Genomic DNA, 26,354 nt, shown 5'->3' on the forward strand with positions numbered 1-26,354 from the left:
CAAACAAATTACAAGCACAAGTCAAAAATTCAAAAGTTAAAAATTAAGCAACTATTACGATGCTCGTAATATCAATTCACAATCCCCGGCAACAGTGCCATTTTGTTGAGTGTAGTTTTGGTGTCGGGTTTTTGTTATCGTCTCCACAGGGATTGTGAGATATCGCCGCCTTTCGACAATTGTTTTAATTCTTAACACGTAGTAACAAGGGGGGTTTGGTTTAGTCACGGTAGCTTGCATAAAAGTGTAAGAAAATGCGGTAAAAGTTTTGGTTTTTCTATTTGAGAAAGATTGTCAAAGTTAGGGTTCAACGATCACTTTGCATGTATATGTTCGATCAACAAAACTTATAAACTCCTTTAGATGACAAACTATTTCACAAAGTCCTCCCAATGTGTTTATCTCTAACACACATTGTGGGTTTTCCCATTTTGATCCATTGTTTATCTCTAACACAATATATCAAAATGACAACTTTTTGGTTCAACATTATGGTGAACAAAATCATTCATTACTATCTCTAGCTAACAAACAAGATTGGATGAAAACCTAGGTAAATAGTTGGTAAACATCTCTCGATCATAAACCAACACAAAGAGTTTTCAATAAAACAAAGTTTTCACCATATATTCATCATTAAAGAGTTTACAAATGAAGATCATCCCATTTACACACAAAGCTAATGATCATCTACATCTAACCTTGACAAAATGAAGAACTTAGCCACTCTTGGTGGCTTGCACAACAAGTCTCGGTTGATGGTTGATCAACATCCAAGTCAAAGAATCGAGATTGGATGGGAATCCACCTTCTTTTTGTAGAATAATGTTAAGAGATGAAGAAAAATGGGTTTCTAGGTTACAAAATATCTCTAGAGCAATGCTGAAAATATCTAAAAAAAGTACAACGTATGGAAGTGTAAAAGTATGGCTGCAAAAAGTAGCCCCTGCTACTTATAGTGCTGCTACTGAGCTATCATGCTCGCTAGGCGAGCAGAATGGTTCGCCTAGCGAGCCCCTAAAATAGGCACCAGAGGCACTTGCGCCCAGGGAAATATCCTTTGCCAGATTTGCATGTTCGCTAGGCGAAGCCCACGCTTCAACCTTCGCTCCAGCGAGCTTAAGAGGTTTTGCTACTGGAATTGCTCGCTGGGAGCTCGCTAATGGCTCGCCTAGCGAGTAAGTGCTGGCTGTGCTTTTGACCTGGTCTGGGAGCGTTCGCTACCTCCTTCGCTGGGTGCTCGCCTAGAGAGTTTGTTGATGTTTGCTACTGTAAAATACTGGAGATGTTCGCTGGATGCTAGCTGGGTGCTCGCCTAGCGAGCACTTCGCCACAACACTCGCCTAGCGAGCATGCTGATGAATGCTTTCTTCTCTTGGTCCCTTTGCCAACTTTCTTGTGCCTTCATTTCTATTATTTCATGCCTAATTCCTGCACAATAACGCACAAATCAAAGGTACCAAGATCGTTTAACATTGTATTCCGATTCATCTAAAACAAAGGCGGTTTCGAACGCTTTAGCAACAAAAAGGAGTGAAAGATGCCCACATTTGATAGCTCAAATAAGCACTTTTGGGCATCTAACAGTAATGTCCTAAGAAGTAATTTTTCTCTTGGAATTATTTTCATCTGACAAAAATTGTTGGAGATAGGGTCTAGTGAACCCCAGTTTTGACTAGTTGACTTTCTCTGGTCAACCACCGTGAACCATCTTGCTAACTTCAAATTCTCTTGATCTTTGGGATTCATGGAGGATCATATATGAATAAGATGTTGTAATATGAAATATCCCTTTAAATATTTGATCAAATGATAAAGAAACTTGTTGAGGAAGTCACACAAGATACATAGATGAATTAGGGCTTCCAAGGTAAACAAGCTTAAAAATCTTGATGAATTCTTGCACACAATGATAAATGAAGAACATGTGGATCCATATATGATGTCTATAAGCATTTTGAACCATCTTTTTCTTAGTCTCCTTGCATTGAGGGTCCCAAACCCTAGATATAAGTTTGATGGAGCATGGGTGAACACACACATTACCTACAAAAGCAACAAACTATACATTGACATATTTTTGGTATTTTGGTTAGTAAATAATGAAAAACAAAGTATGATACAATCAAATGTGCTTCGTGATCTCTCTTAATGCAAACCCAAGGAATGAGGGGCAAGGAGGATGCCAAGGTGTGATCCCAAAGCCAATGCATAGGATGAGATAGCATGAGGGATCTTAGGGTCAAAATTAGGGTCTACAGCTGCCCCTATTTAAGGACATTCTAACTGAGCATGTGAAGGTTAAAATCTTCGTATCAACTCAGTAGAATGGACTTAAATAACAACAATAGAAACAAAATTTGGTTCCTAAGAGACCTCATGATGCATATGATATGAAATGTTAAAAAATAATCTATGTGGGGAAACATTGCCACAAAGAAAAAGAATCCGGAGAGACTGAAAGTCCATAGGAGCGTGATTCATTCCATAAGGAAACACACTGGGGAGACAGAGATTCATGGGGGATAAATGTTGTGCGTAGGCCAGGCTACGATTTAAAAATTGCTGGAGGTACGAGAGGGATTTCCATGAAAATAAATCAATGGAAAGAATCAGTTGGGGAACCAGGAAAATCTGCAGGGGAAATGGGTAAATAAAAACAAAGTTGAAATACCTGAACCAAACAGGGGGTTGGCAACTTCATTGGGAAATACGCACTCAAACTCAACTAGGAAAGAATGACCTTCAACATAGGAGTACCAAAAGTATATTATTTATTACGGGTTACTGGGTAGGAAGATAACATACTTTGACATAGGGACATACGTTACCGGCTAGGGAAAACATATCAAGGATGACTCACTGAGGAAAAAAGGTGTATTCGTTATCGGTTACTAGGTAAGAATAGCCTGCTGGAAAAAATAATCAAACAGGATTTACAACTACCGGTTACTAGGAAGAATACCAAAGAGAGAATATTTGTCACCTGTTAAAGTGAACATATCAAGGATAAACTCAGAGGAAGAAATTTGTCATCGGTTAGGATGAACATATCATGGATAGACTCAGAGGAAGAATATCCGTCATCGGTTAGGATGAACATATCAAGGATAGACTGCCGGGGAAAACATGAATTAAATCTATCAGTTACTAGATAGAATACCAAAGAGAATATCCGTCACCAATTAAGATGAACATATCAAGGATAGATTCAGCAGGGGAAATCAGGATTTACAACTACAGGTTACTGGGCAGAAGACCGCAAAGAGGAGAAAATTCGTCATCAGTTAGGATGAACATATCAAGGATTAACTCTCTGAATCTAAAGTAGGGATCACAAATACCTTTTTATTGGGTAGAAAACCACAAAAGGAAGTATATCAGTCATTAGTTAGGACAGACATATCAATGATAGACTTCCTGGCGAGAAAAAAGGAAGTGGATTACTTTTACCGGGTACTTGGATAAAAGTAAAGTACTCAAAAATTGAGAAGAATATTACCAGTTACTGGGTAATAGACTCTCGAGGGACCCAAAGTATCCATCTAGATAAGAGTTAGAAAGAAACGGTCAAACAAGGACTCAACCCAATGAGGATATAACTTAAGGGGAGTGGTTCCATCCAGATAATTAACTGGGGGAGGAAACTGAAGCAATAGTCATCCACGAGGAAATAACTTGGTGGGGAAATGACAAAGGTTAAACTCTTTATACTTAATGGGATGAAATTCTACCATTGAAGGATGACAGAAACACCAAACTTGCATGGGGAAATAATATGACCGTAGAAGAGGATCATAATAAGGGAATCAGAATGCAATAAAATGCATATTGAAATATCTAATGTATGAATATGCATGTATGTGATTGATGATTATGCTGACAAAGCAACCACAAAGGATACAAATACCATATATTTGAACCATCGTTGTAACACTCAGCTAATCTCAACAAGATGGTAACACCAACTGGAGAAAAATTCTGGGGGATGAGCATACATCGTCCAATTTTGAATAACTCAATCCTGGTTGGGGAGAGAGAAAAGATAAGTTGAGGATCTAAATTGACAACTCTTCGGGGAATTTTAGGTCAACACCATATCAAATGGGAGACAACCCTGTAGGGGACCAAACCAAACACTGCTCAGAATCCAAAACTGTTGGGAATCAGGGAACTTCAGCATCTGAAGATGAACTATGTCGGGGAAATACAAGACATAAAGGTCTTGCACGGTGATCTAAACCAATTGGTGGGGAATGTGAGCCTACCACTCAACTGGGGATACCTGAAGAACTGTTGGAAAAACATAAACCAACTACTTAGGGAATACCAATAAGGCTTCGTACTTCAAGACTTACCTGTTATTAGATTGCTATTGATATTCCTTGCTGAAATCGATTATTCTTAAAGTAATTGTTTTTATATTCTTAAGAAAAATGATATTTATTTATTTATTAATTTATTTCAAAATTATCATCATAAAAATTCAGTTTTATTTAGCAGAAATAAATAAGAGTAGAACCAATTGGATAAAATGCACAATTTTATTTAATAGAATGGTAGCCTGTAAATGACAAGACTCCATAGACCTTTACAAAAGTTCAAAAATTGTAATTTACATGGAAAAGGGCTACATTGAATACAATGATCACTCCTCCTCCTGCCAAATTCAATATCCAACGTGCTCTTAGCTTTTGGTTGAGAATAATGAACCAGAACCAAATGACTGGCTCAAAACTGCCTCCATGACTGAGACCAACCGAATGTAGTTACTTGCCATAATCCCTAATTTTGCCTAGATTTCCCCAAGGCGGGGTACTCAATCTATCGAGATAAATTTCTATTTTATGTCTCTAATTTTTTCCGGGATCGTCCTTTCGGGTTTCAATCCTCCGAGATGCTCATTTTTTCTTTAGCCACCCTTTAGGGTTTTCAACTTAGCGAGCTGTTATTTTTCTTTTTATGCGAAGTATTTCTTGATAGCATCGGCGTTCACAGGACATGTGAACTCTTCCCCATCCACAGTTGTAAGAATCAAAGCACCGCCTGAAAAGGCTCTCTTAACAACATACAGGCCTTCATAATTAGGAGTCCTTTTGGCCCATAGCACCAGGTTTGAAAGATAAAATCTTCTTGAGCGCAAGGTCACCTTCTTTAAACACACGAGGCCTGACCTTCTTATCAAATGCTTTTTTCATTCTTTGTTGATATAGCTGACCATGACACATGGCAGTCAACCTCTTCTCTTCAATCAAATTCAGCTGGCCATATCTGGTCTGACACCATTCAGCTTCTGTCAACTTGGCATCCATCAAGACACGCAATGATGTGATCTCAACTTTCACAGGGAGCACAACTTCCATACCTTAAACAAGAGAGAAAGGGGTTTCCCCTGTTGAAGTTCGGATGGATGTACGATACTCATGCAAAGAAAATAGGAGCACCTCATGCCAATATTTATATGTCACAACCATCTTTTGAATGTTCTTATTTGAAGCTTTAACAACCCCATTCATCTTAGGGTTGTAGGGAGAAGAATTATGATGTCCAATATTGAAGTCTTTGCAAAGAGCTTCCACCATATTATTATTCAAGTTTGATCCACTATCAATAATGATCTTACTTGGCACACCATACCGACATATAATTTGATTCTTGATAAACCTCACAATAACTTGCTTGGTTACATTTGCATACGATGCCTCTTCAACCCACTTGGTGAAGTTATCAATAGCCACCAGAATGAAACGATGTCCATTCGAAGCTTTGGGCTCAATCAAACCAATCATATCAATTCCCCACATGGAAAAGGGCCATGGAGAGGAAATGACATTCAACAGTGTCGGAGGAACATGAATTTTATCTGCATATATTTGACACTTGTGGCATTTCTTCACAAACTTCCAACTGTCAGATTCCATTGTCAGCCAAAATTAACATGCTCTCGACATCTTCTTTTCCATAGCATGTCCATTGGAATGAGTACCAAAGGAACCTTCATGGACTTTAGTCATCAATAGGTATGCTTCATGTCTATCCACGCATCTGAGCAAAACCATATCGAAGTTTCTCTTATAAAGGACATCACCATTTAGGTAGAAGTTGCCAGCTAATCTTCTCAAAGTCTTCTTATCTTTCAGAGATGTCCCAAACGGGTAAATATGACTTTGAGTGGAACGTTTGATATCAAAATACCAAGGCTTTTCATCTCTGACTTCTTCAATAACAAATACATGAGTTGGCCTATCAAGACTCATCATAGTCAAATTGGTAACTTCATTCCAAAATTTCACCACAATCATTGAATCCAACTGTAAGACCCCAATTTTGGCCCTATCATCCCTCATGCTATCTCATAATATGTATTAGTTTTGGGATCACACCTTGACATCCTCCTTACCCCTCATTCATTGGGTTTGTATTGGGAGAAATCACCAAGCACATCTTTGAGTGTATCATACTTTGTTTTTCATTATTTACTAACCAAAATACCAAAATATGTCAATGTATAATTTGTTTCTTTTGTAGGTAGTGTGTATGCTCACCTATGTTTCATCAAGCTCATATCTAGATTTTAAGACCCTCAAGGCAAGGATTTCAATCAAGAAATGGTTCACATTGATTCTAAGAATCATATATGGATCCCTATGGTCTTCACATATCATTCTGATCAAGAAATCATCAAGAGTTTGAAGTTTATTTGCCTTCGAAACCCTAATTCATTTGGGTATCTTGTGTGACTTCTTCAATAAGTTTCTTCGACATTTGATCAAAATTTTCAAGGTATACTTCATATTACATCATCTTACACATATATGATCCTCCATGAATCCCAAAACTCAAGAGAATGTCAAGTTAGCAATATGGTTCATGGTGGTTGACCAGAGAAACTCAACTCGTTAAAACTGGGGTTCCCTAGACCCTATCTCCTATAATGTTTGTCATTTGAAAATAATTCCAAGATAATCATGACTCAAAATGACACTCCAAACATATTTCATGTTGAAGTAAATATCTAGTTTTGCATGGAAAGTCATTTTTTATGGTGAAAGATTATAGGAAATTTTGTCTGAACCCTAGTTAGGAGGTCAACTTCCCAAGACCATAACTTGCTCAATTTTTATTAGATGAAATCCATTCAAATTCCATGACCAAACTAAAGATGTCCACTTAAACTTTTATGTTTGGAGTAAGTTCAAATTCAACTTGAAAATGCATGTTCCAAGAGGAAACATTATAGGTCATTTTGGGCCACTACCATTGAACACGTGATTTTTCTCAACTTCTAAAATGCACAACTCCTTCATGCCAAATCCAAATGAGGTAAAATTTGTGACCAAATTAAATAGGTTTGAAAGAAATAAACTTTTATGAAGGAACATTTTCCATTTTAAGTCCATAGAAAAAGTTATTCAAGGTGGAAGAAGTGAACATTTGACTTGGTACTTAGAAAATTTTCAAATATGTTTGATTTCCCAAACTTCCAGCTTAAAATTCATAATGATCCAAGCTTCAAATGAAAAAGTATTCAACATGAAAGTGGTTCCCCTTGACCTCACATTTACAAAAAGTCCAAGATCATCACATTTGGCCAAAGAATGAAGGAGTTGCGCATGGGTGCAATGTGAGGTACCATTTGAAAGAATTTCATGATCCAATCCAATTCAGCATTGCATGGCTTAATGTAACACTTTCAGCATGACCTATGCATAATTTTGTACCTTTGCAAATGATTATTTGGGCTTTGTGCATGCCCATGCTAGCTCATGAAGAAACTTTCTATTTTTGAACATTTGAAAGAAAGTGTGTGGAAATCAATTGCATTGTCTATAAATACGAGTGCATTATGATCCGAATTTCATGAACACCTTGCCCAAGCTTTGCTAGACTAATCTAAACCCTCATTTCCATAGAATTTCTGAAGATTTCTTTTGAAATCGAGCTTGAACTTCATCTTCTATTTGGAAGTTCAAACTCCAGAAATTCACTTCCATTTTCATCTCAATTGGTTTCTGCAAGCAAGAGGAAGAGAAAGCAAGCAAATCCAGATCAAGATCAAGTGAATTTGAATCAAATCGAAGGTGATTTTTCAGAAACTTTATCTCTTCGATTCTCTCTTAATTCTTCACCATTATTTGTGATTTTTGGTTGTCTGAAGTCCTACAAATGTAGGCAACAAGACTGAGTTGCTCTGAGGTCAAATAGAAGCAACTCAGTTCATGATCCTCAAAATTCAAATCCCCGTATCTTTTTATATATTTAGAATTGGAGAAAATTGAGGCTAGATTCGAGCTCCTAGACATTTTTTGTTTGAATCCATGTACTTGTTTTTTATTTTAGCGATGTTTGATGGTGGACCAGTCCAGTGAGGTCCACCAGAGAAGAAGGCCGGAGCCCTAGCTCCGGTGGTGTGTTGTCATGCTTCTCAACCATCCGATTCGTTTAAATTGTTTTAATCTTGGCCTTTGGTTTTAATTACAATTGTTGCAGCGCGTTGACTAGGGTGTATCATGGATGACACACATGCAACCATCAGATCTTCCACCTCAATTAATAAAGGAGATATGATGGCTCTATTTTTTTCTATTTTTATTTTAATTTCTTATTTTATGTTTAATCCATTTATTTTGTTTAACTCATAATAATTTCATTTTTAATCCAAAAAATATGGGACTTTCACCAAAAATCTTTCAATATTTTATTATTTCATTTTCTGAATTAAAATTATTTGTTGGATTCATTTTGATATGTTTCATGAATTAATTGTTTTTATGCATATTTTTAATTGTTTAAAAATACTTATGACTTTTCAAAAATCATAATTTTTTTTGTCTAAGGTCCTTTGACCTTATTTGACCTAGGATAAATCTCTTGGCCATTTATTTGGCGTTTTGAAGAGATTTTAGGTTTGGACCAAATTAAATTGAATTTAAATCCATTTTAATTTGATTTTTAATTGATTAATTGTGTAGAATTTATGTTGAGCCATTTTTATTGTCTTGTGATGTTTGAATATGTGTTTGGGCCTTGGTCAATGTTGATTTGACTTTTGTTGAGTTAAAATCATTGGATTTATGGGATTGATGAAATGTACATTTCATCTCCCAAAATGAATGAATGATTTTAATTTGATAAAATTCGATTATGACCAATTTGTGTTTCTCTCATCTCCCCTCCCTCTTCATCTTCAATCCAATTCTTTCCCATCCCTTTCATTGACTAAAGAAATCTCAAGATCCTAAGGCTAATTGGTTCATTAATAACTTTGTGTTAGATAAGCCAATACAAGTATGGATGACATAGATCCATCCTTTGATGTTTTCCTTTTAGTGTATGGTATGTTTTAGGAGTTTGGTTCATTATACCAAATTTCTAACATGCATTAACACCTAAATTTGTATTGCCCGACCTCAGATAGTTGTGACTTCTACATAAGTCCAATTACAATTGTGTAAGTGGGGTTGTAAGTCTCCCATCTTTCATGGTATTGTGTGGAAACTTGGCCTTTTTTCCTTCCTTTGGAAGATGTATTGGTTCAAGGATCCATGCTTGTGAATAGATGGTTGAGTGTTCTCCAAAGAATGACTTAATCAATTGAAAAGAAAAACTCCACTAACATCTTGACTAAAATTTGACTAATTCTTATTAATATTGGTTTACTTTCAAGTCATTTACTTTATGCAATTTAATTTATAGTCATTTACCATTCATTTTCCATTTACATATCATTTAACTTGTTTATGTTTATGTCATTTTCACTTTGCTCATTTGAGCCATATATTGTGATTGTATATATTTGTTTGTGTATTTTGTTTGTGTTTGTGGTCTTAGGACCTTAAAATACCTAATAAAAAACAAAAACCCTGAAAATATTTGTGTGGACTGTTGAGTTTGATTTGGATTTTGGACTTAGGATTAGGAAACCTTCCATATGCAAAAGGACTTTTCCAATGCCAACATTTCTAAGACCAAGTTATCATGATTTGAGCTTTCATCTGATGCAAGTATTGGGATCCACTTGAATTCATCTACTACATGGTCTTGATACAACTGTTATTTTGATCTCATGCCTAATGCTTTATTCTGAGTTAATCAAGGAGTATTTCATCTGATACACGAGAAGACAAAGAAGACTGCTAGCTGAGGGATTTGCTTGCTTGGATGTGGCCATCTTTATTTGATGCCTTGATCTTCATGATGCTTGATATTGCTAATTGCTTTGCTGATTATTGCTTAATTCAAAGTCTAAAGGGAAAGTGGGTTTTCTATATGACATTTTTGTCTGTTGGATTGCATCCCATTGGTAAGATATTTTCAACTCTTAACTTTTAATTTTATGCTTAGGTTAGCCTCTTCATCTCCTCCCAATTCTTTTATTTCAAAACCTCTCCCCCTTTTAAAAATCTTTTTTGGTTGTGATTTCAAAACTTAGACATTATTTCAAAGTAAAAACTTTGGCCTTATGCCATTGGATTTTTAATTATTTTCTTAAATCAACCTTGTAAATGAACTTAACCATATTGACTTAAAATTTCAAAAGACAAAAAGAACTAACACTCATTCAAACCTTTGGGCCGTGCCTATATTAAACTTACCTTTTGATTAAAAGCAATCCACTCATTTAAAAATTTATACCATGAACTACGAGGTTTTCATCCCTTATTTTTATGTTGGTACGTAGGCGCAAGTCCGAAGGTCTTATCAAACACAAAAATATAATTAATGAATTCTTTTTTACCAAAACATATTTTTATACCAAAACACATACACACATAAAAAGGGCTCCCTAGGAGTACCTAGGACACTTTGGGTGCTAACACCTTCCCTATGTGTAACCAACACCCTTACCTGTAATCTCTGGCATTTTATTAGTTTTAATTTGAAAACATCTTATCTTTGGGTTTCGTTCGTACTTTTCCCTTTACCTTTGGAAACAATTAAAACGCGGTGGAGACTCTAGTTTTACTGACGTTAAACTTATCCATAGCTTAATGGTCATGAATTTACCGCTACAGAAATTAAGTGGCGACTCTGCTGAGGAGTAGTCCTCAGTGGGTTTAGCCTACTTTTTTATGTGTATATATTTGTATATTTTATGTTTGTATATTTGCTTGGATGATGTAATATGCTTGTTGTGCTTGTTGATCTTTGAGTGGTGAGATAAGTTCTAACCCGAACTTGAGTGCAATTAAGATAGGAGGATGGTATAGCCATGTTCAATTTGTATGGAGTAGTCATTAACAAGTTGGCTTGAGACCCATCTACTCAGTGGATAACCTCTTGGAGTTACTAATCTCACACAAGTCATTTGTAGAGACTATCTAGGTGTAGACCTGATAATAGTTGTTACACGATACTACACTCAGACGAGTTTCTCTTGAGAATATTATGGATTGATGAGTCAGTCATCCTAACCTATAATTTTTGATATATGGAATTAAGACTCTGGGAAATTTTTAGAACATGATGTACATGTTTTTATCCTTAGTACACTCCATTGAGATGGTTCTTAACATGACTCCATGCGGTGACTCATAATAAACCCTTTGATTGTTGGTTGATCCGATCAAGTCTTGTCAATATCAATGGAACATGGGTGTTGATGAGGTGAAAACCATAATCCACCAAAATGGATGATTGATCTTGATAATGACTTGATCCATCCCTTGACCTTTGTTTATGTTTGACTTGTGTGTGATACCTTATTTGTGATTGTTGCATTCATGCATTCATGCGCATCATAATATTCATCACAAAAATAACTTCAAGGAACTCAGGTCTTATTTGCAAATATTTTTCAGACCATGGACTATGGACGAAGGAACACTAAGAAGTACAAATTTAGATATCCTGATTTAAAAGAGCTAAGGAAGTTGTCATCCTTTGTACTAGACCCATTGGACTTCAAGCAATGTCATGGGAAGCTTCTATAAGTGTTATCTACTAATGTGGTTGAAGGACTCTTGAGTGTGTTGGTTCAGTTTTATGATCCTCTCTACCGTTGCTTCACTTTCCCCGATTATCAGCTTAAGCCTATGTTGGAGGAGTATGCCCATCTCTTGCGAATACCTGTTTCTGATAAGGTACCCTTTAGTGGACTGGAGAAGATTCCCAGATCTCATATTATAGCTGAAGCTCTTCATCTGAAGAAGTCTGAGATTAAGGCTTATTGGGTGACGAAAGGAAGTAATTTTGGTTTGACTTCTGACTTCCTTAAAGGGAAAGCTACTGTCTTTGCTCAAGCCGGTAGTGTGAATGCTTTTGTAGCCATCTTTGTGTTTCTCATCTAGGGTTTGGCTTTGTTCCCTAACATTGACGGCTTTGTTGATGTTAACACCATTAGAATTTTATTGATTGGGAATCATGTACATACTCTATTGGGAGATATATACTTTTCTTTGCATTTGAGGAATTCTAAAGGTGGTGGGACAATTGTGTGTTGTGTTTCTCTTCTGTACAAGTGGTTTATTTCGCACTTGCCTCAGACGCCTGCTTTTTTGGAGAACAAGCAATGTCTACGATGGTCCCAGAGACTTATGTATCTCACTAATGATGATATTGTTTGGTATGATTTTGCATTAAGTAGCTTGGATATTATAGATAGTTGTGGTGGACTCTCTAATGTACCCCTCATTGGTACACAAGGAGGAATCAACTATAACCCTGCTTCGGCTCGTCGTCAACTTGGGTCCCCCTTGAGAGACAAACCTAATAACACTCAGTTAGAAGATCTTTTCTATCAAGAGGGTAAAGATCCCTAACACTTGAAGCAGAAGACAATACATGCTTGGAATAATGTGCATAGGATAGGAAGATCCGCGCTTGGTCCGTGCAACTGTGTAGCTTTGGAAGCTTACACTACTTGGGTAAAGAAGAGAGCTTTCGAGTTGAAGATGTCGTATGCTTGTGAAAGACCTATGTCTTTGCTTGTGGAAGACGCACTTGCCAAGATGAAGCAAGAGAGTGATATGTGGGAAGAGTGGTTCCATGCTTTGAGCTGAAAGCATGAGGAGTTGCAGCTTGAGTCGAAGGACAAAGATGCGCTTATTGAACTTCTTGAAAATCGAGCAATGAAGAGACAGGGAGAGCAAAAGGCTCCATCTTCCTCTAGTATGCCTCAACCTTCTAGTGCTTGGAAAAAGACTGTTGATCAGCTTGTCCTCGAAAAGGCTCAAATGAAGACATCTTTTGTGTCTGAGATTCAACGAATCCAAAGGAAGTACGCGTCTGCAGGCAGATCATATGACACTGTTGATATGGGATTCTTAGGATGATTAGTTTCCTTTTCTCTTGTATTTGTACTTTGGTTTCTGAAATTGTAATCAATGTAATCCTTCCAAATTTTATGAATAAAAAAGATTTTATGGTCAATCAAATTGTTATTATTGTTATTATATATATATATATATATATATATATATATATATATCTATATCTATATATATATATATACATATATATATATATATATATATATATATATATATATATATATTTGCAAATAGAACTTCATGTGTTCCTTGAAATTAAAAGAAAACAAAAACATTGCATTTCATGCATCATTTTCATAGCAGGTTTTCTTCTACCAGATGTCTTATTGGTTATTCTTCTGTACTTCAGCCAAGCTGACTCACTATAGCGGTAAATTCATGACCATTAAGCTATGAATAAACTTAACATCAATAAAACCAGAGTCTCCACCAAACTTTTATTGTTTCCAAGGGAAAAGGCAAAAGTACGAACAAAACCCAAAGATAAGAAGTTTTCAAATCAAAACTAATAAAATGCAATAGATTATAGTTAAGGGGGTTTCTTACACAGAGGGAAGGTGTTAGCACCGAAAGTGTCCAAGGTACTCCTAGGGATCCCTTTTTTGTGTGGACATGTGTTTTGGTATGAAAAGATGTTTGAAATAAATAGAATGTTGGGATGAGAAAAGAATTCATTAATTATATTTTTGTGTTTGATAAGACCTTCAGACTTGTGCCTATGTACCAACATAAAATGAGGGATCAAAACCTCGTAGCTCGTGGTATCAATTTAAAAGTTAGTGAATTTCTTTTAAGAAAAATTTAAGTTTAAAAGAGGCACAAAAGACCGAAAAGAGTTTGAATGAGTGTTAGTTATTTTTGTATTTTGAAATTTTTAAGTCAATATGATTAGATTCATTTACAAATTTGATTAAGAAATAGAATTTAAAAATGCAATGGCGTAAGGCCAAAGTTTCTAATTTGCAATAAATATTCTAAGTTTAGAAATCACAAGTAAAAAATATTTGAAAAGAGGGAGATATTTGAAAGTAAAGAAGTGGGGAGGAGAGGAAGAGACTAATCCTAAGCAGAAATTAAAACTTAAGAGTTGAAAAGATCTGACCAATGGGATGCAATCCAATAGAGAAGAATGTGATATAGAAACCTAATTTTCCCTTGGTTTCAGAGGGAGATACTTGGTTTCAGAAAAGTTGGCATTGGCCAAATCCTTTTGCATAGGGAGTCTTGCCTAATCCTAATTCCAAGTCTTAGATCAAATCCAACAGCTCACACAAACATCTTTTAGAGTTTTTGATGTTATTATGTACATTAAGGTCAAAAGACCACAAACAGAAACAAAATACATAAACAAGTATATACAATCATAAGATATGGCTCAAGTAAGCAAAGTGAAAATGGCATTAAAATAAACAAGTTAAATGGTATGAATACTGGCAAATGATAAATACTTGAATTTAAAGTGCAAAAAAGTAAATGGCTTGAAATTAAAAGTTAGTCAAATGTTAGTTGATTAGAAGTTAGTATTGTTTTATCTTTTTTTTTGTTTAAATCATTTTTTGGATAACACTCAACCCTCTATTCACAAGCATGGATCCATGAACCAAGACATCTTCCAAAGGAAGGAATAAAGACCAAGTTTCTAAACAATACCATGAAAGGGGGGAGACTTACAATCTCACTTACTAGAATGCTATGATTTTGGGTCTAAATTTAGTGTTATGTTAAGCAATCGTAATTACACTTATGTAGAAGTCACAACTATTTGAGGCCAAGCAATAATTTTTTAGTGTTAATGCATGTTAGAGATATGGTATAATGAACCATACTTGTAATACCCCAATTTTGACCCTAAGATCCCTCATGCAATTTCATCATATGCATTTGCATTGGGATCATACCTTGGCATCCTCCTTACCCCTCTTTCATTGGGTTTGTTTGGGAGAGATCATCAAGAATCATGTGATTGTATCATACTTTTATATTATCATTTTACTAACCAAAATACCAAAAATGTCTTTTCATTTGCCTAACATTTTGTAGGTAGGGCATGATCCTCATTGATCTATCAAGTCCATATCAAGGGTATGATACCCTCATGACAAAAAAAACACCCATGTATTGACCCACAAATGTTTCAAAGCATCATATATGAGTCCTAATGGTCTATACATGTTATATTGATCAAGTTTTCTTCAAGAGTTTGGAGGTAATTTGCCTTGGAAACTGTAATTTGACTGGGTATCTTGAGTAACATCTCCAACAAGCTATCTCACCAATTGATCAAATTTCTCAAGGTATACTTCAAAATTCATCATCTTATGCATATATGATCTACCATGAGCTTAGAAATCCAAGATAATTGAAGGTTAGTAAGTTAGTTGGTGGTGGTTAGCCAGATGAATTCATTTGATTAAAACTGGGTCTCCCTAGACCCTATCTCCTACAATTTTGCACCATATGAAAATGATTACAAGAGAAACGTTACTCTAAATGACATTCCAAACAACTTTCATGTTGAGACCTAGAGCTTGTTTTGTTTGGGAAATCATTTTCTATGTTGAAACATTATAGGTCATTTTGTCTAAACTCTAATTTGAAAGTCAACTTCCCAAGGCCATAACTTTCTCAATGTTTATGATATCAAAGATTTGCAAGTTTCACAATCCAATTCTAGATGTATACTTCAACTTTGATGTTTGGAGTAAGAGCTAATTCAACTTTTATGAGCATGTGATATAAGGATACATTATAGGTCATTTCTTACCTATACCATTGAACAAGTGATTTTACTCAACTTCAAAAACGCATAACGCTATCATTCTAAATCTAAATGACATGATATTTGTGACCAATTTGAATGTCTTTGAAAGAGATACAACTTTTATGAATACACTTTTCTCATTTGAATCTCACATAAAAAGTTAAGCAAGGTGGAATATTGAGATATATGGCTTGACACTTAGAAAAAATTTCAACATGTTGAACTTTCCAAACTTCCACCTCAAAATTCACCATGATCCAAGTTCCAAATGAAAACGTTTCCAACATAAAAGTTGTTCCCCTTGATCTAAGCTTTCCAAATAACCCAAGTTCATGCATTTTGGATAAAGTTTGCTAGGGCTGCGTATGGCTTTAACATGTATGCATGATTGGAAGAAATCAAATGCCAAAAATCCCATTTCACTTTGCCTTGGCATCCAAGCCTATTTGAACTTCAGAACAGTTGCAAGTGGATCAAATTGGATTGCTTCATGGGCCTGTACACGCCCATGCAAGCTTATGCATGAAATGTCCAAATTTAGCAATTTTTCAAGTGTGCAAATATCAGTCCCAATTGCTATAAATACAGGCCCTTGGAGCTCAGCTCAAACACACCTTACGCGCCAACTTTGGCCCCCAATTGAAACCCTCACCATTAAAAGGAAAACCTGAGAATTTTCAACTTGAAAATTGAGTTTAAATCTCACTGTTTGGAGATTCAGAAACTACAGGATCCAAAGCTTTGTACCATTGCCAAACCTCTCCTGCAAGCTTCTCAAGTGTGATCAGATCAAGGTTGAAGCAAGCAAGATCCATTTCTGCACAGTATTGAAGGTAAATTTCAGAAAACTTCATCTCTTAGATTCTCACTCAATTCTCATCAGTTCTCTTGAATCTTTGGTTGTCTGAAGTCCTAACAATGTAGGCAAGAAGATTGAGTTGCTTTGAGGTCAAATCGAAGCAACTCAGTTGTCACACATCAAAATTCAACTCCTCATATCTTTTTATATATTTGGAATTAGTTGAAATTAAGGTCAGATTCGTGCTGTACGCCAATATTTCTTTCAGATCATGTCCTCCTTTTTTATTTTGGTGATGGTTGAGGGTGGACCAGTCCGATGAGGTTCACCGGAGAAGAAGATCGGAGCTCTGGCTCCGGCGGTGTGTTGGCACGTCTCTAGACCATAGGATCCATTTGAAATGTTTTAATCTTAGGCGTTGGTTTTGATTACCACACGGGTGGCGCACTGACTAAGTTCCACCATGGAACGCGCGTTTCCAGCTACTTGATCTGCCACCTCAATTAATGAGGGAGATCAAGTGGCTCACATTTTTTGGATTTTTGGATTTTTGTTTTAATTCCTTTGATTTTCATTAATTCATATTAATTTTAATATTGATCCAAAACATATGAGAGTTTCACCAAAAAAATTTAAATAAATTCCTCTTCCATATTCTAAATTAAAATTATTTTTTGGATCATTATTAATATTTTTCATGATTTAATTGATTTTGTGATTATTTTTAATTGTTTAAAAATACTTTTAAGCCTTTAAAAATTTTGAAATTTTTTCTCCAAGGTCTTTTGACCTCGTTTACCTATGATAAATCTCATGGCCATTTCTTTGGTGTTTTGATGAGGTTTTAGGAATTTTACAAACCATATTTAATTTAAATATATTATTTTAGTATTTTTAAATTGAATAAATGCCAAATAATTGTCTTGACTTCTTGTGATTGGTTTGTGTAAGTTTAACTTGTGTTGTTAGGCCTTGGTCAAGGTTGATATGACTTTGCTAGGTTAATATCATTGGATTTAGGGGATTGATGAAATGTACATTCCATCTCCCAAAATGAATGAATGATATTAACTTGGTAAAAGTCCTTCCTTGACCAATTTGAGTTATGATCCATTCCCCTCTCTCTTCATCTAATTCCCCTTCTTTATGCATTCATTTTATATGGCCTATGACTTCTCAAAATCCTAAGGCTAGTTCATTGCAAAATCAACATAAGTATGGATGAGATTAGGCCACCTCTTTTGCATATTCTTTTTCTGTGTGGTATGTTTCATGAGCATGGTCCATTATACACTGTCTCTAACATGCATTAACACAGAAATTCTATTACGCGGCCTCAAATAGTTGTGACTTCTACATAAGTCCAATTACGATTGCTTAACATTGCGCTAAATTTTTGACAGAAAAGGCATAACATTCTAGTTGGTGAGATTGTAAGTCTCTCCTCTTTCATGGTATTGTGTGGAAACTTGGTTTTTTTCCTTCCTTTAGAAGATGTCTTGGCTCAAGGATCCATGCATGTGATAAGTGGGTTGTGTGTTCTCCAAAGAATGACTTAAAAAGAAAAAGCAAAATAATACTAACTTCTATCTCATTAATAACTAACATTTAATTTCAAGCCCTTTGCTTTGAATGCACTTTAACTTTTAAGTCTATATTCATTTGCCATTATTCAAACCATTCTAATTGTTTATGTTAATGCCATTTTCACTTTGTCCATTTGGACCATATTGTATGATATATCTTGCTTGTGTATATTTTGTTTGTTTGTGTGGTCTTTGACCATTAATGTACATAATAATAACAAAAACCCTAAAAAAAAGTTTTGTGTGGACTGTTTACTTGATCTTGGACAATTGGACTTATAATTTAGGAAACATTCCTATGCTAAAGGACTTGGCCAATGCCAACTTTTGAGAAACCAAGTGCTTGCAATTTGATACTTCATATGATACATCTTTGAAGATCCCTTTGAGTTCATCTGCAACATGATCATTATGAAGTTGTTATTTTGAACCTTTGACTTGTGGAATTCATCTACTACATGGGCTAATTTGAAGAAGATCATGGAGTGGCTAAGCTTGGATGTGGCTATCTTTATTTGATGTCTTGCTCTTCAAGATTGATATAATATGCATTGTGTGTTGCTTTATTCAAAATGTCCAAGGGAATTTGGGTTTCTATAAGACATTCTTGTCTATTGGATTGCTACCCATTGGCCAGATCTTTTCAACTCTTAACTTTTAATTTTGTGCATAAAATTAGTCCCTTCATATCCTCCCCACTTCTTTAATTTTAAAATCTCTCCCTCCTTTTAAAAAATCTTCTTTGCTTGAACTAGTTTTATTCTAAACTTTGACCACTTTGCAAACTTGAAACTTTGGACTTATGCCATTGCATTTTCAAACTTCTTTTCTTAATCAAACTTGTAAATAAACTTAATTATACTTGACTTAAACTTTCAAAAATCCAAAAAGAACTAACTCATTCAAACCCTTTTTAGGCCTTTGTGCCTTTCAAACTTAATTTTTGTTAAAAACAATGCATCCACTTTGAAATTTATACCACAAACTACGAGGTTTTGATCCCTCATTTTTATGTTGGTACGTAGACACAAGTCCGAAGGTCTTGTGAAACACAAAAAAATATAATTAATGAATTCTTTTCTCCTCCCCCCATTGCATTTGTTTGTAAACATCACTTTATACAAAATACATATGCACACAAAAAGGGCTCCCTAGGAGTACCTAGGACACTTTGGGTGCTAGCACCTTTCCTCTGTGTAACCAACCCACTTACCTGTAATCTCTGACATTTTATTAGTTTTGATTTGAAAACTATTTACTTTTTGGTTTTGTTCGTACTTTTCCCTTTTCCCTTTGAAACAATAAAAGCGTGGTGGCGACTCTGGTTTTATTGATGTCTATCTTATCCATAGCTTGATGATCATGAATTTATCGCTACAGAAATTAAGTGGATACTCTGCAGGGGAGTCGTCTCTAGTGGGTTTAGCCTACTTTTTGTGTGTATATATTTGTATATATGTGATGCATGTTTGTTTGTATGATATAATCTTCTTGTTGTGCTTAGTGATCTCTGAGTGGTGAGATAAATTCTAACCCTTACTTAAGTGCAATTAAGATAGGAGGATGGTATAGTCATGTTCGACTTGTGTGGAGTAGTCCTTAACAAGTTGGCTTAAGATCCACCTGCTCAGTGGAGACCCTTTTGGATTTGGAGATGTCACACAACTATTTATGGTTAGGCATTGCTATTTTTAATTTGGGCCCGAGAAGCTAAGGATTGTAGAACATTTACCCCTCTTGGCCTATTTAGGACGTAGTGCGGAGACTGTTCAAGTGTAGACTTGATAACAGTTGTTACGCGATACTACACTCAAACGAGTTTCTCTCTGGAATTTTATGGGTCGATGAGTCAGTCATCTTAACCTGTAATATCGGAAAGATGGAATGAAGACTCTGGGAACTTTTTAGAACATGATATACATGTTTTTATCCTTAGTTCACTCCTTTGGGATGATTCTTACCCAAACTCCATGCTCGTGACATACAATAAACCCATGATTCTTGGTTCATCCAATCAAGTCTTGTCAATATCAATGGAACTTGGGTGTTGATAAGGTGTAAACCATAATCCACCAAAATGGATGAGTGATCTTGACAATGACTTGATTCATCCCTTGACCTTTGTTTGCTTGCCTTGTGTGCAATCCCTTATTTGTGATTGTTGCATTCATGCATTGATACACATCATAACATTCATCACACAAAAATTTCAAGGAACTGAGGTATTATTTGAAAATATTTTCAGACCATGGATTATGGATGAAGGAACACTAAGAAGTATAGTTTCAGATGTCCCGACTTGAAAGATTTAAGGAAGCTAGCATCTTTTGTATGAGATCCCTTGGACTTCAAACAACGTCCTGGGAAGCTATTGTTTATCTTGTCTGCTAATGTGATTGAAGGACTTTTGAGTGTATTGGTGCAGTTCTATGATCCTCTCTATCGTTGCTTCACTTTTAAAGATTATCAGCTTGTGCCTACATTGGAGGAGTATGCCCATCTCTTGGGGTTACCTATTTCTAGTAGGGTGCCTTTTACTGGATTGGAGGAGATTCCACGATCTAATCTTATTGCTGAAGCTCTTCACTTGAAGAAGTTCGAGACAGAGGTTCATTGGGTGAAGAAAGGAGGTTTATTTGGGTTTCCATCTGATTTCCTCATCAAGGAAGCTACTGCCTTTGCTCAAGCCGGTAGTATGGAGGCTTTTGAAGCTATCTTTGTGTTGCTCATCTATGGATTAGCTCTTTTCCCTAACATTGACGGTTTTGTTGATGTTAACGCCATTAGACTTTTCTTGATTGGGAATCTTGTGCCCACTTTGTTGGGTGATATGTATTTTTCTTTGCATTTAAGGAATTTTAAGGGTGGTGGAACTATTGTCTGTTGCATTCCTCTTCTGCACAAGTGTTTTATTTCGCACTTGCCTCAGACACCTGCTTTTGTAGAGAACAAACAATGTCTACAGTGGTCTCAGAGACTTATGTCTCTCACTAATGATGATATAGTTTGGCATGATCCGTCTTTAAGCAGTTTAGAGATTATTGATTATTGTGGTAAATTCTCTAATGTGCCTCTCATTGGTACACAAGGAGGAATTAACTACAACCCTGCTTTGGCTCGTCGACAACTTGGGTTCCCCTAGAGAGACAAACCTAATAACACTTTGTTACAAGGTCTTTTCTATAAAGAGGGTAAAGATCCCCAACATTTGAAGTAGAAGATTGTGCATGCTTGGTATAGTGTGCATAGTGTAAGACCCCAATTTTGGGCCCTAAGATCCCTCATGGCCCATATCATTCATATCATAACCTCAAGGATCATTGCATGCCTTTGTCCCCTTCTGGTGGGTAGATTGCCTTGTGGTTTGATTTCTTGATCACCAAGCATACTTTGCATTTGTATATCTTTGCTTTCATATGTTTATCATTCAAAAAAGTACAAAAATATTGTCAGTCTAACCTTGTTGCTTGCAGTTGAAGCAATCATCAGCAATTAGGTCAAAGTCAGTCATTGATCAGTCAAAGCAATGGATGGTGGCCATTCTTGCAGAATTTGGGCACCATGATCAACAATCAAAGGTTCATACATCTTGGGACATCATTTGAAAACAAGTTCTCAAGGAATTAGGGTTTGGAAATCATCAGAAGAAGTTCAATCATCCAAAACCCTAGAAAAGTCAACAGACAGTCAACCTTGGTCAACAGTTGATTTAATCAGAGATTTGATGGATAGAATTGATCTGAAGGAGTTCATTCATGCTTATATAAGCCTCATCTATCATGGTCAACCTCATCATGGAAGAAAATCAAGTCAATCAGAAAATTTTCCAGAAATAGAAAGTGGACCTGTAATTTCAACTGCCAAAAATGGAAACTTCTTGATCTTAAACTTACATCATGATACAAGCTCCAAATGAATTTTTGCCCAACATGAAAGTTGAAGATCTTGTTCTCCCATTTTCAAAAAGTCCAAGAACATCAAAATCCCATGTGTGGTTGTCAAGATATGATCCAATCATTTTCACCAATTTTTGAACTTCAACAAGCCATATCTCTCAAACCATAAGGCCAAATTTGGTGGGGTTTTTTCCTACACATCACATTTTTCATCCTCTTTCCAAAAATATAAATTTCATGACCTAAAACCCTACCATTCAAAATGGCATTTTTGGACCTTTTGCATTTAAATTCAAAGTTTGACCAAACTTTGACTTTTTGAGTTTTTGACTTTTTCTTGATTTTACCAATTGGGAAATGTTCTAAGTCATATTTGTGACTTGTTCCAATTCCTAAACCATGTTCATTTCACCCTTATGCCATCATTTTTGGACCAAATGCTAAAACTTGAAAATTGGCAAGGAGCTTCAAAAAGCAAAACCAGTACAGTTTTTCATATGTACAACCAAAACAGCATTTTGAATGGTCTGCTAGCAGCCTTTCCAGCCCACTCAAGCAGCAAACACACCCTCCAATCTCCACTTGTACACATTTAGCAAAAAGGCAAAAACCACATTTTAAGTTAAGCAAGATTATCATTCTCTAAACCAACTTTAAACAGACAATATAAATGCATTTTTTCTGACATTCTCACAACCCTAGACAGCAGCCATCACAGAAATATACACATTCTCTCATTTCCCATTCTGGCTCGATTGCCTTTTTTGTCAAAAAACTCCAAAATACTCGAGCAGTTTTTGATTGTTCCTTGACCTAGACAATATCTTGAAGCATTTTCCAAGCACAACTCATCACCTGCAGCCATTTCTCATTCTGTTTTTTCATCAAGCTCAACAATGGCAGATGGGTATTTGTTTGTTTCCAAGCATCCTTGAGCTAAAGTCATCCAACCATTCATCCTTTCCAAGCATTTGAAGCATCTGTTTCGAGCTGTAATCACCAAAACAACACTGCACATCAGTTTTCTTCAAAAATAAGTACTTTAGTTGCCTAAGTTCTTTGAACTTGATTGCTTGCTTTGCTATTTAGCATTTGCTTTGAGGTATAATTACTTCTTCTTCATGTAGTCTGGAGACCCGGTCTGTTATTTGACCGGGCAAACTGTCTGAAGTCCTCCTTAAGAGGCAATGCCTGTGTGTGTTTAATTTTGTCCTAAGCAGGAAAAGTCCTTCAAGTAAGGCAATTGGTGGAAGGTAGGGATAAGTAATCTATCCCCCACTATTCAGTGTGTCCTCTCTTTGCTCCCATTACATGGTTGAAGCAATGAGATAAATACCCAAGATCTATAGAGTCAATAATGTGGAGAGAGTTCCTACTTTCTGAACTCCCACACTTTCTTTGATGCTCTCTCTGATATGAGATTGAAGCAATGAGGCACACCCCTCATTTCCTATTCATCTGCTTCACCTGAGCCCCTCAATGGCCAGGTTAAGAGCAACCTTTACTCACTACAGTGGACTTTCAAAGTCAAACCCTCTTGTGTGAGCCCCCATTGTTTGGCTATAGAGTGTGCTGTTTGATATTCATTGTTTGATTGATTGCTTCATGTGCACTTGTTTGCCTGTATGCTATGCATTTATCATCATCATCAATTGCCATTAATGCATGATCATCTCATTTGTTTTGTGATGTTATCATTGTTGTTTGCCCATTGAGTACAATTGTAAGTCCATTGCTTTGGCATTTGCTCTTGTGATATGGAAGGATAGAGTGTAAGACCTCATTGGTCACTCATATCTTCTGTTTATCTGTGTGTATGTGAGGATACAGTTATAAGTCCCTGTAAGTTGGCATCTGTCATCCTGTGATCATAGTTTGTCTTATCTGTTTGTATGTGAGGTTGCAGTTATAAGTCCCTGTAAGTTGGCATCTGCTTTCCTGTGATCATAGTTTGTTTCATCTGTTTGTGTGAGAGGTTGCAATTATAAGTCCCTGTAAGTTGGCATTTGCATTCCTGTGATCATATTTGTTGCTTTTGTTCATGTATGTGAGGATCCATTGTAAGTCCCTGTGACGTGGCATTGGATTTCCTGTGAGCATACTGTGAAGTTAACCTAAGTCCAGATAAATTGGCAGTTGACTTCCATATTTCATCTTTGTTTTTCTCTTGGGGAGATTAGTGTAAGACCATTGAGTGGCTTCTGATATCCTGTTCTGTTTTAGGAGACTGGTGTAAATCCATCTATTGGTATCCGGTATCCGCCTTTTATTTCTTTGCCTGTGGAGATTAGTGTAAGACCATTGAGTGGCTTCTGACATCCCATTCTGTTTTAGGAGATTGGTATAAGACCATTGATTGGCATCCGATATCCGCCTTTGTTTGTTTGTTATTATTAATTGTATTCCAAAGGACACACTTGAATCATCTCCCATATGATTTCAAGAAGTGAACCGCCTGAGAAGTTTTACTATCCATCCTTCATCCATTCATCATTCGTTACGTCTTAGAACCTTTTCACACTTTATCTTTCAAATTTGACATAAGTGTTGTGCAAACATCTTCATGTTTTCTAACTAAAAACCTGGACTCAAGTCCTTGACCTTTTTTCAAAACTTCATTTTTCATAATACTTATTTGAATTGATCTTAATCATACTTTGACTCCATTTTCATAATCATAATCAGTAACTTCACTCATTCACTTGTTTTGGCTTTGTCCATTATTAATGCTTTCATACATGAGCTATAGGTTTGATTTATCTTAGTGGTTGATGTTAATCTCACCTTCTGTCTTTAGTGATTGAATTGTAAGTCTTCCTCGCCTATTATAGGGTTAACCCCTCTCTGGCAAGTTGAAGCTGTTCTCACATGGTGGACGTTGTTGTTTGCATAAGGTTGAGTTTTCTCCCGTGGATAACGTAAGACCTAGGGTTTGTGTTTAAAATTGAACCTAACCCACTTTTGGAAATCTTTTAGCCGAACTACGGCGTTCTGATCCTTACCTTTGATGGAAGGTACGTAGGCAACGGGTTCATCCGTTCGAACCCAATAACCCAATAATAATAAAATTGTATATTCTTTTCTCACCATCCCAATCATGTTTGCACAATATTTATGTCATAACAAATAACAATCTTTTACAACAAGTGTGAAAAGGGCTCCCTAGGAGTACCTAGGACGTAGTGGGTGCCTAACACCTTCCCATTGCGTAATTTACCCCTTACCCAGAATCTCTGATCTTTTTATTAGTTTTCTACGTGTAAAACTTCTTAGGCTTTTGTTCGCTTTTTAGCCAATCCTTTGGATAAATAAAAGTGCGGTGGCGACTCGAAATATTTCAATGTATCTCCTAGCTTATGATTTAATCGATAGATCATATAGCGACGAATACACCGCTACAGAAAAGTGGCGACTCTGCTGGGGAACGAACCCAGAGTCTCTGGGTGGTATTGCCTACTTTTCACCCTTGTTGTGCTATATTGTTATTCTTTATCTGACATATTTTTGTACAATTTGGGATAACTGTATTGATTGTAATGTGTGAATTGCTTGATATACATTTGCTGTTTGCTTTGGTGATCTGTGAGATGAGTTCTATACCCGAACTCGAGTGCACTCTAGGATAGGAGAATGGCATAGTCTTGTCGACTGGTGTGGAGTAGTCCTTAGCCAGTTGACTTGCGAGACCATTCACTTGGTGGAGGTCATGTTGAACTAATAATGTCACACAAGTTATTTGTGGTTAGGCATTATTCTTTCAATCATGTTCCGCAGAAGCCAAGGACCTTAGTTTACCAAACCCATCTTGGCCTATTTTTAGGACCGTAGTGCGGAGGTCGTTCAGATGTCAGTTCTGATACGATTGTTACGCGATACTACACTCATAAGAGTTTCTCTTGAGAATATTCTTGGAACACGAGTATTCGTTCCTCCGATAATATTCGAAAGATGGAACGATGATTATGGGAACCTCTGATAGAACATGTCTGGCAGGTTTAAACCCTAGTACACTCCCTTTGGGTGGTTCTTAACCGAGACTCC

This window comes from Lathyrus oleraceus, chromosome 1 (genome assembly GCF_024323335.1).
Source record: "Lathyrus oleraceus cultivar Zhongwan6 chromosome 1, CAAS_Psat_ZW6_1.0, whole genome shotgun sequence".
Lineage (NCBI taxonomy): Eukaryota > Viridiplantae > Streptophyta > Magnoliopsida > Fabales > Fabaceae > Lathyrus > Lathyrus oleraceus.